Source organism: Scyliorhinus torazame, chromosome 2 (genome assembly GCF_047496885.1).
Source record: "Scyliorhinus torazame isolate Kashiwa2021f chromosome 2, sScyTor2.1, whole genome shotgun sequence".
NCBI lineage: Eukaryota > Metazoa > Chordata > Chondrichthyes > Carcharhiniformes > Scyliorhinidae > Scyliorhinus > Scyliorhinus torazame.
In genome coordinates this window covers 272,811,606-272,826,783 of record NC_092708.1, presented here as the reverse complement: position 1 = coordinate 272,826,783, position 15,178 = coordinate 272,811,606, and the positions used below count along the sequence as shown (strand labels likewise).

General features: G+C 43.5%; 1 protein-coding gene across 2 annotated transcripts in view; it reads right to left on the bottom strand.

Moving 5' to 3' along the window:
* The window catches only part of LOC140398664 (tau-tubulin kinase 2-like), a 370,126-nt gene that overhangs the window by 139,059 nt on the left and 215,889 nt on the right, over positions 1-15,178 (bottom strand). The gene's annotated exons all lie outside the window — the stretch shown is intronic.

The following is a 15,178-nucleotide window of genomic DNA, read 5'->3' as shown; positions in this document are numbered from 1 at the left end:
GGGGGCAAAGCCATAAAGGGATTTGAAAACGTGACTCAGAATTTTAAATCAAGACATTGCTTCACTGATAGCCCATATAGCTCAACGAGCACTTGGTGATGGGTGAATAGGCTTGGTGCAAGTTATAACGTGAGATGAAGAAATGGAAGTTTATCTGCATAAAGTATTTATTTGTCATCTACCGTTTAGAACTTGGCCAATCTCTCACCTGGATCACTGCCACCAGCGAACATTTCATGTTACATTTCGACAGGACAAGTAGATATTCCAATAACAGGACAAGCAGATATTTCAATTGCAGAATAGGCTGTTTTAGCACAATGGGCTAAATAGCTGGCTTGTAAAGCAGACCAAGGCCAGCAGCGCGGGTTCAATTCCCGTACCAGCCTCCCCGAACAGGTGCCAGAATGTGGCGACTAGGAGTTTTTCACAGTAACTTCATTTGAAACCTACTTGTGACAATAAGCGATTTCATTTTTCATTATTCCAATATGCAGCATTTTCACAACTGGTATAGTGAAAATGGAAAATCAGAATTTAAAAACAGCTGAGTTACCATTAAAAATTACATGATCAGGTGTTGAGACACATCTTAGTGAAAATGTAAAATATTTTCAATACTTTACTGGGTGAACAAAGGTCTCTGGCATGTTCTGAACAATGTATTATAGGGAAAATTGAACTTAGAATATTGATTGAACCAGTGGGAACTATTGCTCTTCCAATTGGTTCCAATGCACAGCGACTCAATTGAATGAAATTTGTTTTGTTACACAATTTTGATCAATATTTAGGTGCATGAAACAAACATTTTTCAAAAGATATCAAAATTGGACAGTATATTGAAATCCTACAATAAAAAACATTAATTTCTCTGTCTTTGTAATTGCATAATCTTCATGCTTTCCCCCCTTCTCTCAGGTAACGTGTTGATTGTAATTTGGTATCCTCTTTAATAGACTGGCATTAGACGGGCAATAAATAGACTGGAAAATGTAGCATAGCTCGAGAGAGGCGCGCGCATGAGGGAGGGCGCCGCCCGCGTGTGGGAGGGCGCCGCCCGCGTGTGGGAGGGCGCCGCCCGCGTGTGGGAGGGCGCCGCCCGCGTGTGGGAGGGCGCCGCCCGCGTGTGGGAGGGCGCCGCCCGCGTGTGGGAGGGCGCCGCCCGCGTGTGGGAGGGCGCCGCCCGCGTGTGGGAGGGCGCCGCCCGCGTGTGGGAGGGCGCCGCCCGCGTGTGGGAGGGGCAGAATCCCTACCATGCAGAAAGATGCCTGATGCATTATGCATTGACCCTCCAAAAAGAGCAACTTACCTAGGGCAACTCCACCCGCCCTATCCCTATAAACTCATAATCCAATAACTTCATTTAACCTGCACAATTTTGGACACAAAGGGGCAATTTAGTAAGGGCCAATCCACCTAGCCTGCACATCTTTGGACATGGGACTAATGTATACTGGCAAATCATATAACTAGGGCAGTAGAGGGTATTAAACTAAAAAAGTTTTAAACTATTGGCAAGTTAGTCTAGCATCTGCCATAGGAAAATGGTGGAATCCCTTATAAAACGAGGTAGCAGCAGGACATTTAGAAAATCATAATACAACATGTTTCCGTGACAGGGAAATTATATTTGACAAATTTCGTTGTGAATTCCTCACAACTAAAATATATCAAGAGGGGTAGAAAACATCCATGGCTAAACAAGGAGGTCAAGGACATTATAAAGGCAAAAATTAAGGTGCATCATATTGCAACGGCCGGTGGCAGACTGGAAGATTGGGAATCTTTCAAACATAAACAAAGGGATGCTAAAATAGCAATAAAAAGAGCCAGGGTAAATTACGGGGGAAAAGTAGCGCAGAATATCAAAAAGGATAGCGAAAGCATCTATGGGTACATAAAAAGAGAGTGGCCATCATGGAAACTTGGATAGAAGAGGGGCAGAAATGGTCCCTTGGCAGATGAAACCGGTGAGTTAATAATGGGGAACACAGAAATGGCAAAGATGCTAAATTATTACTTTGCCTCAGTTTTCACGGTAGAGGACACGAGTACCATTCCTATAGGAACAGGCAATTCAGAGCTAATAGAAAGGGTGGATCTTGGAACAATCAGCATCAATAGGGAAAAGGTACTCAACAAACTCTTGGGATTGAGGGCAGACAAGTCCCCTGGGCCTGATGGCCATCATCCTATGGTGTTAAAGGAAGTGGCAGGAGAGATAGTGGATCCATTGGTTAGAATATTGCAAAATTTCCAGGACACGGAAAGGTTCCAACGGATTGGAAAAATACGAATGTAAAGGAAGGGAGGCAGAATGTGGGATTACAGTCCAGTTAGTTTAACATCTGTTGTTGGAAAATTGTTAGAATCAATTATCAAGGGCGTAATATCAGGACATTTGTAAAGCTAAAGTGCTATCCATCAGGCTTCATGAAGGGCAAATCATATTTGACTAATTTGCTAGATTCTTCGAAGAACTCATTCTTCCAGCAGAGCGGGCAGAGAGGGGAGCGATTTTTGGAGGGGAGAGCTGGAAGGTAAGCGGAGTTTCTGATTTTCAAACTTACTTTTTCGGAGCTTTTTTTTTTTCTCAGAGCAGCAGGGAATCGGAAGTCGGCCGTGGGGAGACCTGGGAAGGTTTCTATTTTGTCTTTAAAAGGCACTTACCTCCATAGTTTCGGCCTCATTCTTCCAGTGGAGCGAGCAGAGAGGGGAGCAATTTTTGGAGGGGAAAGCTGGAAGGTAAGCCGAGTTTTTGATTTTTCAAACTTACTTTTTCGGAGCATTTTCTTCTTCTCTCAGAGCAACTGGAAACCGGAAGTCGGCCGTGGGGAGACTTGGGAAGGTTTGTATTACCCAATAAATTTGAACGGTTAGGAAACCCGAGAAATTACACGTGTAGTGTCTCCCACACTCCCTCCTCCTCTAACTTAAAAAAAAAGACTCAGGTAAGCTATTTTTTCTTTCTTTTTTACTGGGAGACTAAGTAGAGGTGATAGCAGCTAGGGCAATGGAATGTTCCTTCTGCAGAATGTTTGAGATAAGGGAGACCACCGGTATCCTTGCTGACTTCACCTGCGGGAAGCGCAGCCATCTCCAGCTCCTCACAGACCGTGTGAGGGAACTGGAGCTGGTTGAACTGAGGATCATTTGGGAAGCTGAGGGGGTGATAGATAGAGCCTACAGGGACATACTTACACCTGAGAACAAAGGTAGCTGGGTAACAGTTAGAGGTGGGAAGAGTAGGAAGCAGTCAGTGCAGGGATCCCCTGTGGTCGTTCCTCTCAACGATAAGTATACCGATTTAGATACTGTTGGGGGGGGGGGGGGGGGGAAAAGAGGAGGAAGAGATATTACCTAGCAGGGGTAGGCTGCAGTGACCGGGTCTCTGGCACGAGGTCTGGCTCTGGGGCTCAGAAGGGAGGGGGGGGGGGGGAGATTAGGAGAGCACTAGTTATAGGGGACTCAATAGTTACAGGTACAGACAGGCGGTTCGGTGGGCATGGGCGAGACTCTAGGATGGTTTGTTGCTTCCCGGGTGCCAGGGTCCATGATGTCTCGGAGGGGGAGGGGGAGCAGCCGGAAGTCGTGGTGCACATTGGTACGAACGACTTACGTAGGAAAAGGGGTGTGGACGTAATAAACAAGTTTAGGGAGTTAGGCTGGAAATTAAAAGCCAGGACAGAGTTGTCATCTCTGGTTTGTTGCCGGTGCCACGTGATAGCGAGGCTAGGAATAGGAAGAGAGTGCAGTTGAACACGTGGCTGCATGAATGGTGTAGGAGGGACGGCTTCAGGTATTTGGATAATTGGAGCACATTCTGGGGAAGGTGGGACCTGTACAAGCAGGACGTGTTGCATCTGAACCAGAGGGGCACCAATATCCTGGGAGGGAGGTTTTCTAGTACTCTTCGGGAGGGTTTAAACTAATTTGGCAGGGGAATGGGAACCGGATTTGTAGTCCAGCAACTAAGGTAGCCGATGTTCAGAACGTCAAAGCGTGTAGTGAGGCACTGGGGAAGGTAACACGAAGGCACGGAGATGGGTTGAAGTGTGTATACTTCAACGCAAGAAGCATCAGGAATAAGGTGGGTGAACTTAAGGCATGGATCGGTACTTGGGACTACGATGTGGTGGCCATCACGGAAACTTGGATAGAAGAGGGGCAGAAATGGTTTTTGGAGGTTCTTGGTTATATATGTTTCAATAAGATTAGGGAGGGTGGTAAAAGAGAGGGGGGGGGGGGAGGGGGGGGTGGAGAACATTGTTAATTAGAGATAGTATAACAGCTGCAGAAAGACAGTTCGAGGAGGATCTGCCGACTGAGGTAGTACGGGTTGAAGTCAGAAATAGGAAAGGAGCAGTCACCTTGTTGGGAGTTTTCTATAGGCCCCCCCCAATAGCAGCAGTGATGTGGAGGAACAGATTTTGGAAATGTGCAGAAGTCACAGGGTAGCAGTCATGGGTGACTTCAACTTCCCAAATATTGAGTGGAAACTCTTTAGATCAAATAGTTTGCATGGGGTGGTGTTTGTGCAGTGTGTCCAGGAAGCTTTTCTATTACAGTATGTAGATTGTCCGACCAGAGGGGAGGCCATATTGGATTTGGCACTTGGTAATGAACCAGGGCAAGTGATAGATTTGTTAGTGGGGGAGCATTTTGGAGATAGTGACCACAATTCTGTGACTTTCTCTTTAGTAATGGAGAGGGACAGGTGCGTGCAATAGGGCAAGGTTTACAATTGGGGGAAGGGTAAATACGATGCTGTCAGACAAGAACTGAAGTGCATAGGTTGGGAATATAGGCTGTCAGGGAAGGACAACAATTGAAATGTGGAACTTGTTCAAGGAACAGATACTACGTGTCCTTGATATGTATGTCCCTGTCAGGCAGGGAAGAGATGGTTGAGTGAAGGAACCATGGTTGACAAGAGAGGTTGAATGTCTTGTTAAGAGGAAGAAGGAGACTTATGTAAGGCTGAGGAAACAAGGTTCAGACAGGTCGCTGGAGGGATATAAGATAGCCAGGAGGGAACTGAAGAAAGGGATTAGGAGAGCTAAGAGAGGGCATGAAAACTCTTTGGCGGGTAGGATCAAGGAAAACGCCAAGACCTTTTACACGTATGTGAGAAATATGAGAATGACTAGAGTGAGGGTAGGTCCGATCAAGGACAGTAGCGGGAGATTGTGTTTTGAGTCTGAAGTGATAGGAGGTCTTGAACGAGTACTTTTCTTCAGTATTTACAAATGAGCGGGGCCTTATTGTTGGAGAGGACAGTGTGAAACAGACTGGTAAGCTCGAGGAGATACCTGTTAGGAAGGAAGATGTGTTGGGCATTTTGAAAAACTTGAGGATAGACAAGTCCCCCGGGCCTGACGGGATATATCCAAGGACTCGTTGGGAAGCGAGAGATGAAATTGCAGAGCCGTTGACAATGATCTTTTCGTCCTCACTGTCAACAGGGGTGGGTACCAGGGGATTGGAGAGTGGCGAATGTCGTGCCTCTGTTCAAAAAACGGAATAGGGATAACCCTTGGAATTACAGGCCAGTTAGTCTTACTTCGGTGGTAGGCAAAGTAATGGACAGGGTACGGAGGGATAGGATTTCTGAGCATCTGGAAAGACACTGCTTGATTAGGGATAGTCAGCACAGATTGGTGAGGGCTAGGTCTTGCCTCAAGTCTTATTGAATTCTTTGAGGAGGTGACCAAGCATGTGGATGAAGGTAAAGCAGTGGATGTAGTGTACATGGATTTTAGTGAGGCATTTGATAAGGTTCCCCATGGTCGGCTTATGCAGAAAGTAAGGAGGCATGGGATAGTGGGAAATTTGGCCAGTTGGATAACGAACTGGCTAACTGATAGAAGTCACAGAGTGGCGGTGGATGGCAAATATTCAGCCTGGAGCCCAGTTACCAGTGGCGTACCACAGGGATCAGTTCTGGGTCCTCTGCTGTTTGTGATTTTCATTAATGACTTGGATGAGGGAGTTGAAGGGTGGGTCAGTAAATTTGCAGACGATACGAAGATTGGTGGAGTTGTGGATAGTGAAGAGACATAGATAGGATGCAGAGCTGGGCTGAGAAGTGGCAGATAGAGTTTAACCCTGAAAAGTGAGAAGTTGTCCATTTTGGAAGGACAAATATGAATGCGGAATACAGGGTTAACGGTAGGGTTCTTGGTAATGTGGAGGAGCAGAGATCTTGGGGTCTATGTTCATACATCTTTGAAAGTTGCCACTCAAGTGGAAAGAGCTGTGAAGAAGGCCTATGGTGTGCTAGCGTTCATTAACAGAGGGATTGAATTTAAGTGCCGTGAGGTGATGATACAGCTGTACAAAACCTTGGTACGGCCACATTTGGAGTACTGTGTGCAGTTGTGGTAGCCTCATTTTAGGAAGAATGTGAAGCTTTGGAAAAGGTGCAAAGGAGATTTACCAGGTTGTTGCCTGGAATGGAGAGTAGGTCTTAGGAGGAAAGGTTGAGGGTGCTAGGGCTCTTCTCATTAGAATGGAGAAGAATGAGTAGAGACTTGATAGAGATTTATAAGATGATCAGGGGAAAGATAGAGTTGACAGTCAGAGACATTTTCCCCAGGTAGAACAAACCATTACAAGGGGACATAATTTTAAGGTGAATGGTGGAAGATATAGGGGGGATGTCAGAGGTAGGTTCTTTACCCAGAGAGTAGTGGGGACATGGAATGCACTGCCTGTGGTAGTAGTTGAGTCGGAAACATTAGGGACCTTCATGCGGCTATTGGATAGGTACATGGATTACGGTAGAATGATGGGGTGTAGATTAATTTGTTCTTAATCTAGGACAAAAGGTCTGCACAACATCGTGGGCCGAAGGGCCTGTTCTGTGCTGTATTTTCTATGTTCTATGTAACAAGCAAAGTGGACACTTGGGATCCTGTAGATGTGGTATATCTGGACTTCCAGAAGGCTTTAATAAGGCGTCGCACAGAAGGTCAATTCACAACGTGAGATCACATGGGATTAAGGGTAATTTATTACCTTGGATAGAAGTCTGGCTGACGGACAGGAGACAGAGAGTCGGCTCGTTTTCTGGATGGCAAGATGTAACTAGTGGGGTGCCACAGGGTTAAGTCCTTGTGCCCCAGCTATTTACAATCTATATTAATGACTTGGGTACAGGGATAGAAGGTTCTATAGCCAAATTCACAGATGACACAAAAGTAAGTTGCAATGAGGAAATAAGAACCTTACAAACGGATATAAATACGTTAGGAGAGTGCGCCAAAATGTGGCAGACGGAGTTTAATGTGGATAAGTGTGAGGTCATGTATTTTGGTCGAAAAAATGGAAAGGCAACTTATTATCGAAATGGAGACTTCAAAGCGCTACAATGTAGAGGGATCTGGGTGTCCTAGTGCATGAGTCATAGAAAACTAGCATGCAGGCACAGCAGGTAATAAGGAAATCAAATGAAATGTTGGAATTTATAATCAAAAGGAATTGAATATAAAGATAAGGAAGTGTTGTTATAACTATACAAGGCATTTGTGAGACCGCACTAGAGTATTGTGCACAGTTTTGGTCCCCTTATTTGAGGAAAGATGTAGTGGCATTGGAAGCCGTTCAGACGAGGTTCACTAGATTGATTCCAGAGACAAGGGGTTTGTCGTATGAAGAGAGATTAGGACTATACACTCTAGAATTTAGAAGAATGAGGGGACATCAAATTGAGGTATACAAGATGCTAAAAGATATGGATAAAGTAGATGTGGAGGAAATGTTCCTCTGTGGGGCATTCGAAAATGATCATAACCTTAGAATAAGAGGTAGCAAATTATAAACAGATTTGAGGAGGAGTTGCCCCAGAGTCCGGTGAATGGAGGGACATTTGAGTAAATTTAAGCAAGATAGATTTTTAATTGGTAATGGGTTGAAGGGTTATGGAGAATGTGCAGGATGGTGGAATTGAGGCCATGACGGGATCAGCCATGGTCACATTGAAGGTGTTTAGGCTCAGGAGGCTAAATTGCCGACTCCTGCTCCTAGTTTGTGTGTTTTAGGGAGGTGGTGTTCTGGCTGGTTTTGCAATCCAGCTCTTGGTCTGTAGCATTGTACATAATAGATGAGGAACATATCAGCCATGATCGAATAGCAGAGCAGACTTGATGGGCCTAATTCTGCTCCTATATTTTATGAAGGATGTAAAAAGCAGGGTAGAACCAGTAGATTAATAAGAGGATCAGGGTTTCTGAAAAAGGCAGGAGAATGCTGATGGGCAGCACGGTAGCATTGTGGATAGCACAATTGCTTCAAAGCTCCAGGGTCCCAGGTTCGATTCCGGCTTGGGTCACTGTCTGTGCGGAGTCTGACCATCCTTCCCGTGTGTGCGTGGGTTTCCTCCGGGTGCTCCCATTTCCTCCCACAGTCCAAAGATGTGCAGGTTAGGTGGATTGGCCGTGATAAATTGCCCTTAGTGTCCAAAATTGCCCTTAGTGTTGGGTGGGGTTACGGGAATAGGGTGGAGGTGTTGACCTTGGGTAGGGTGCTCTTTCCAAGAGCCGGTGCAGACACGATGGGCCGAATGGCCTCCTTCTGCACTGTAAATTCTATGATAAACTATGATATCAGCCATGATTGAATGGTGGAGTAGAATCGATGGGCCAAGTGGCCTAATTCTGCTCCTATATCTTACAGTCTTATGTACTGTATTTCGATTTCCAAAAGACATTTGATAAGGTGCCACATAAAAGGTTACTGCAGAAGAGCTCAATGTGTTGGGCTGAAATTTTTAGAATGGATAGAGGATTGGCTAACTAACAGGAAACGGAGAGTCATATTAAAAGGTCAATTTTCAGGTTAGGGTGGCAAAGGTGGCGGTGGTTAGCACTGCTGCCTCAGATCGCTGAGAACCCGGGTTCGATCCCGGCCCACTGTCGGTGTGGAGTTTGCACATTCTCCCAGTGTCTGCATGGGTCTCACCCCGACAACACAAAACGACGCGCAGGGTAGGTGGATTGGCCACGCTAAATTGCCCCTTAATTGGAAAAAAAAGAATTGGCTACTCTAAATTTTTTTTAAAATATCTGGTTGTTAAACTAACTAATGGAGTGCCAGAGGGGTCAGTGCTGAGGCCTCAACTATTTACAATCTAATCACAGGCTTAGGTGAAGGAACTGACTGTATGGGAGTCAAATTTGCTGATGATACAAAGATAGCTTAGTGGTGATAGGCTAACAGTGGTTAGCACTGTTGCTTCACAGCGCCAGGGTCCCAGTGCGATTCCTGGCTTGGGTCACTGTCTGTGTGGAGTCTGCATGTTCTGCCCGCCTGTGTGGGTTACCTCTGGGTGCTCCAGTTTCCTCCCACAAGTCCTGAAAGACATGCTGTTAGGTAATTTGGACATTCTGAATTCTCCCTCTGTGTACCCGAACATGCGTCGGAATGTGGCGAGTTGGGGTTTTTCACAGTAACTTCATTGCCGTATTAATGTAAGTCGACTTGTGACAATAAAGATTATTATAGACAGGAAAGCAAGATGTGAGGAGGATACAAACAGCCTGCAAAAGGATAAGCAAGTACAAAAAAAAAATGGCAGATGGTGTATAATGTGGGAAATGTGAGGTGGTCTACTTTGACACGAAGAATAGAAAAACAGAACATTATTTAAAGAGGGAGAGACTGTAGAATGCTGGGTATCTTTGTGCATGAATCACAAAAAGTCAGCAAGTAGGAACACAAATGGAATGTTGCCCTTCATTACAAGGAGGATTTAGTATAACAATAGGGAAGTCTTGCTACAACTGTGCATTGGTGAGGTCACATCTTTAATACAGTGTCTAGTTTTGGTCTCCTTTCTTTAGGAAAGATATACTTGCATTGGAAGTAGTTAAAAGAAGGCTGATTCTAGGGATGAAGAAGTTGTCATGAGTAAAAGTGGAGTAGTTGGGCCTATACTCAATGGAGTTCAAAAGAATGCAAGATAATCTTATTGAATCATACAAGATTCTGGGGTGGGGGGTGGGGGGGGTAAGATTCTAGGGGCTTGAGAGGGTAGATGTCGAGAAGATGTTGACTCTTGTTGGGGAATCGAGAACTAAAAGTTTAAAAATGAGTCTTCCATTTAAAATGGAGATGGAGGAATTTATTCTCTCAGAGGGTCTTCAGTGTTTGGAATTCTCTGTTCCAGAGAGTAATGAAGATCGGGACCTTGAGTTCAAGGCTGAGTTAGGCAAGTTTTTGATTCACCAGGAGTCAAGTGTTATGGGAAATAGGCAGGAATTTGTAGTAAAGGCCCCAATCAAATCAGCCATGATCTTATCTAGGGGCTGAATCGCATACTCCTACTTCTTATGATCATTTTAAAAGGGGGCTCTCCTCTGCATCTGGTTGTGCTACAGCCAAACTGGAAAAAAGAAAACACTGGGTACTGATGGAGGGGGTATGGCTTAGTTCCATAGCATGGATACAGGTAGTGTCAGTGTCTCAAATCCAGCTATCCGAAAACTGTGTCTGTAAACTGGAGTTATTCCTAAAGCTGCCTTGTAGGAATTCATTATAATTAGATGAGTAAAATAACTTATTGGCTGCTTGGGTTAGGTGCTGCATTGGCGCAGTAGTGTGCCAACTAGTTATCAGCTTTGTGCCCCAACTGACCTTGACCAGACTCAAACCGTTCAACCCGAAAACTGGCAAGATCCAAAATATGGCATATATTCAATCCCGAGGTTGCTTGTTTTGAGACACTGTACCTGTAATTAATTTTCCAGATTGTCCTGGGGGTTGAAGTAGGGGAAAAATTTGGAGCTCGATCAATTTTTGGACATGGCTGTTGAATTAATCTTACTTTCATTCTACAAGGTTATACTTGGTCTGTGGGACCTAATGAGGAATACTATCCCTTTCATATTTCATGCTTCACATTATCTTTCGGTTATAAAATGAAACACCAAACAGGCAACTTGAGGACCATGCCAAAACTTGCTGAACCACGAGGAATCTCAGTCAAAAATTGAGAAACATTCAAGGAGAAAAGCAACCCATCTCATTTAAAATACTGCAGGTCATATACTGCACAGTTTTTTTCGACAACAAATTACCAATGATTTAGAGAAGTAGGAGGAACCTCCCATCACAAATCATTCTTATACAAGATGAAGTTTCATTTTAGTTGCTGCTAGTCATATATTTTGATTAACAAGAAAATGATTAAAATGGTGTCACCTGTGTCTAACCACAAGGTCATTTTCAATTATTTCTCCAACTGAAAACAGGAAAACCATTTAAATGACTACAAAATCATTGACGTAGTTGTCAAAATATTAAATAAGAAATAAATTCTTTATGCAATTTTGAGGGACTAATTAAATATGCAGCAAAAAGGTTTGGTCAGAGTAGAAGATTTGAACTTATATTGCATTAATTATGAGTACAGATTCTGTTTCCTGCTATCTGCATTCAATTGCACAGCATAATTTTGAAGGTCATTTTTGCTTGCTTGTCATGAATTTTTATCAAGTCACCTGGGATACACATCAGTGAAAGTCATTTAGAACTCAACGTCTATTATATAGGGCAGGATAAAAGGGAGATAAATAAAGGACAATTAAGTTGAAAATGAAGTACAACAGAACCCTTAAAAAATATCTTACAATACAGGTGAGATAAACGAGATATTACGCAAGGTTATGGCTAATGATTGGACAATAGGAATACTTCCTCAGCCTCACAAAGTGAAAATTTCTCAGGCCCAAAGAAACATTAGGAAGCCAATGCATGAGGGATAGCAGGGGTAAGGCAATCCTGTCAACTGACACCATCAGCACTTACATCATTATACTCTGCTATCTCTAGGAGATATCAAAACTGCACAACCACAACTGCTGCAGGACACCCTGACTGGAGTACATAAAAAATGACTACTGCAGCATTTGACGATGTGTTATATTTGAATGCTGCGTTAAACACAACCTTGCTTAAAATATTCCAATGTGCATCCTTCCAGAACTGGGAAATATTTACTCGAGTCACAGATCTACAATGGAAAGTGTGAATGATCGCTACACATACTGCTGGTGATAAATAGAAACAGCACAATAGTAAAGGAATTGTAACAACAACAAAGACTGGCATCCCAAATACTTACCGCTTCTGAAATACATTCAAGGTTAAATAATTCCAAATTAGATGGATCAATTCCCGCAGAGCATGACTAAATATAAATATGAATAGCCTTCAGTATGTTCAGAGTATTCTACTTTTTGGCACCACAGGGAAACATTTAGTAAATAAGCACCTTAGATCCTAGATCTGGTGCAGACATGATGAGCCGAATGGCATCCTTCAGCACTGTAGGGATTCTACTAGGATAAATTTTGCAAGGTTCCTTTGTGGAAAGAAAAGCGTATATACAGGAAAGCTAACGGCACGTACTCCAATCAAAGTTACATCACCCCCCGTTTTGTGTAGTGACTGAACACTTTTCCCACCACACAACTCTTGAGTATTATTTAAAACTGTACGGGTGGAAAGAAAGTGATACAGGGATCAGAGGAGTTCTAGTTGAAGAGCTGGCTCCAAAGCTGATGCATCGATCAAATGTTTTCCTGCTGGACGGCAGGCAAAGATGTGTAGGATAGGTGGATTGGCGACGCTAAATTGCCCCTTAATTGGAAAAAAAAATTGAGTACTCTAAAAAAAAAAAAAATTTTTTTTTATCGTTTTCTGCTCTGTTGTAAGGGCTGAAGATTTTGTCAAACTGCCACCATTCCCCAAAATTGGTTTTACAATTATCCATTAGCTATCGTATCACGTGCACTCCCTCTCAAAAACGCAATCCGCCATGCTTGGTTATGCATTGCAGTTTGGCCAGAGGATACTATCTAATTTGTCTAACGGCTGTATAACACCACTTTAACATGTTATACAATGACAGATCACATGCCTGATGCAATATAACTTAGTCTAGTTTTGTCTAAATATGAACTTTGTTAAAACAGTGGATGTGTTGGGCACTGGCTTCCTATAATTAAAATGTATGGAGATACAATTGCAATTCATTATTTCTTTCCACTGAACATTTGGGTAATCTTTTGTGCCCAGGATGAGAGAGGGCATTAATCTTCTTTAAATTTAGTGCACCCAATTCATTTTTCCAATTAAGGGGCAATTTAGCGTGGCCAATCCACCTAGCCTGCACATTTTTTGGGTTGTGGGGGTGAAACCCACGCAACCATGGGGAGAATGTGCAAACTCCACACGGACAGTGACCCAGAGTCGGGATCGAACCTGGGACCTCGGCGCCGTGAGGCTGCAGGGTCAACCCACCGCGCCACCATGCTACCGAGAGGGCATTAATCTGACCACAGATGGGCTTGCTGTACTTGCTGGGAAGTACAAGGTGAAGTAAGGTTTATTTGGCCCAAGTAGTCCATATTGGTGTTTATCCTCCATATGAACAATCGTCCTAATCTCACATACAAGGAAAAGAAACAGAATAAAGAACAGAAAAGTTTTATAGTCTGGACAGAATGCAATGGGACCTCAGAGGGAGCCCATTCAGCTTTATAAAATATATGACTGTGGTATGGAGAATCTAGAGCATATTTCAAGTACCAGAAGCTAGCAGGACCAAAGGATGTAAATTTAAATTTGTGGGGGAAAAAACTGTGAGATTATTCAAAGTGTGGCAAATGTTTTAATAACATGCCAGGCAACTTAGTGCACAAAACTTGTTCAAAATGTGGTTGGATGCTAAACTGAGAAGCTAGGTTATTGGAGGGTCAAATCTAATGGATAGAGTGGCCTTGCCCTAAGCTTGATAGCTTTTATGTTCTTATGGAACAATTCTCGATTCCTACTTTCAGTATCAATTAGATTGGATGCAGAATGAAACACATATATCGCATCGAATAGAAAATGTTCCAATGGAGCTCTTCACAAAGTAGCAATCAGGAAAAAACAGATACTGAGACAAAACAGGAGCTGGGTTAGGGAGTTGGGTTTTAATGAGGGCCTTAAAGGAGGGTGAATTAGATGAGCGGAGGGAGAAAATTCCAGAGCATGGAGCCTAGACAGCTGGAAAGAATGAAACCCATGGTGAGGTGAAGGGAAAGGGAATACACAAGAAGCCAGAATTGAAGGAACAGAATGTATCTTTTTCTTTATTCTTTCTTGGGATATGGGCATCTCTGGCCATCCCTAATCGCCCTTGGATTCAACATTTTGAAGGGTAATTAAGAACCACATTGTTGTGGGTTTGGATTAACATGCAAGCCAGACCAGGCAGATTTCCTTCCCTAAAGGACATTCGTGAACCAGCTATGTTTTTACGACGATGGTTTCATGGTCATCATTACTGAGACTGGCTTTCAATTCCACATTTTATTTGCAACACGCCCCCAGAACATTGGCTTGGGCTTCTGGATTACTAGTTCAGCGACATTCCCACAACACCACCACCATCTCCACCAAATGTACTGGGAGAGCCGTAAAATTTAAAGAGATTACAGAGATCGGAAGGGATCCAATGCCATGAAGGGATTTAAAGATAAGTATGAGAATTTTAAAACTGGAGGCACCAGGGGATGGGGAGTCAACGAACGCTAGCAGGACATTTGTGATACAAGAGTAGGATCTGGTGCTGGATAAGAGCGTGACAACAACATTTTGGTTGAGCTGAAATTGAGAGCGGCTGGAAAATGGGAAGGTCCTCCAAAGAGTGAGCACTGAAATAGGTAACAAATACATGGATGAGAGCTTAAGTTAGGCTGGGACAGGGATAATTTTACTTAGATGGAGGTAGGTTGTCCTTATAACCCTAGATTCCCTTACTGATCAAGAATCTATCTATCTCAGCTTTAAACATATTCGAGCATTTTGCCCCCACAGCCCCCTTTGGCAAGGAGTTCCAAAGACACTCAACCCCTAGAGATGAAATTCCTCCACATCTCAGTCTTAAATTGACATCCCCTTATTCTGAGACCATGCCCTCAAGTCCTGGACTCTTCCATGAGGGGATACATCCTTTTAGCATTTACACCCCTTATGAATCCGATATGTTTCAATGAGATCACCTCTCATTCTTCTCAATTCCAATAAATTCCAACCTGCTTAACCTTTGCTGATAAGACAATCCTTCCACACTAGGGATCATCCTAGTGACCCTTCTCTGAACAGCCTCCAATGAAATAATGGG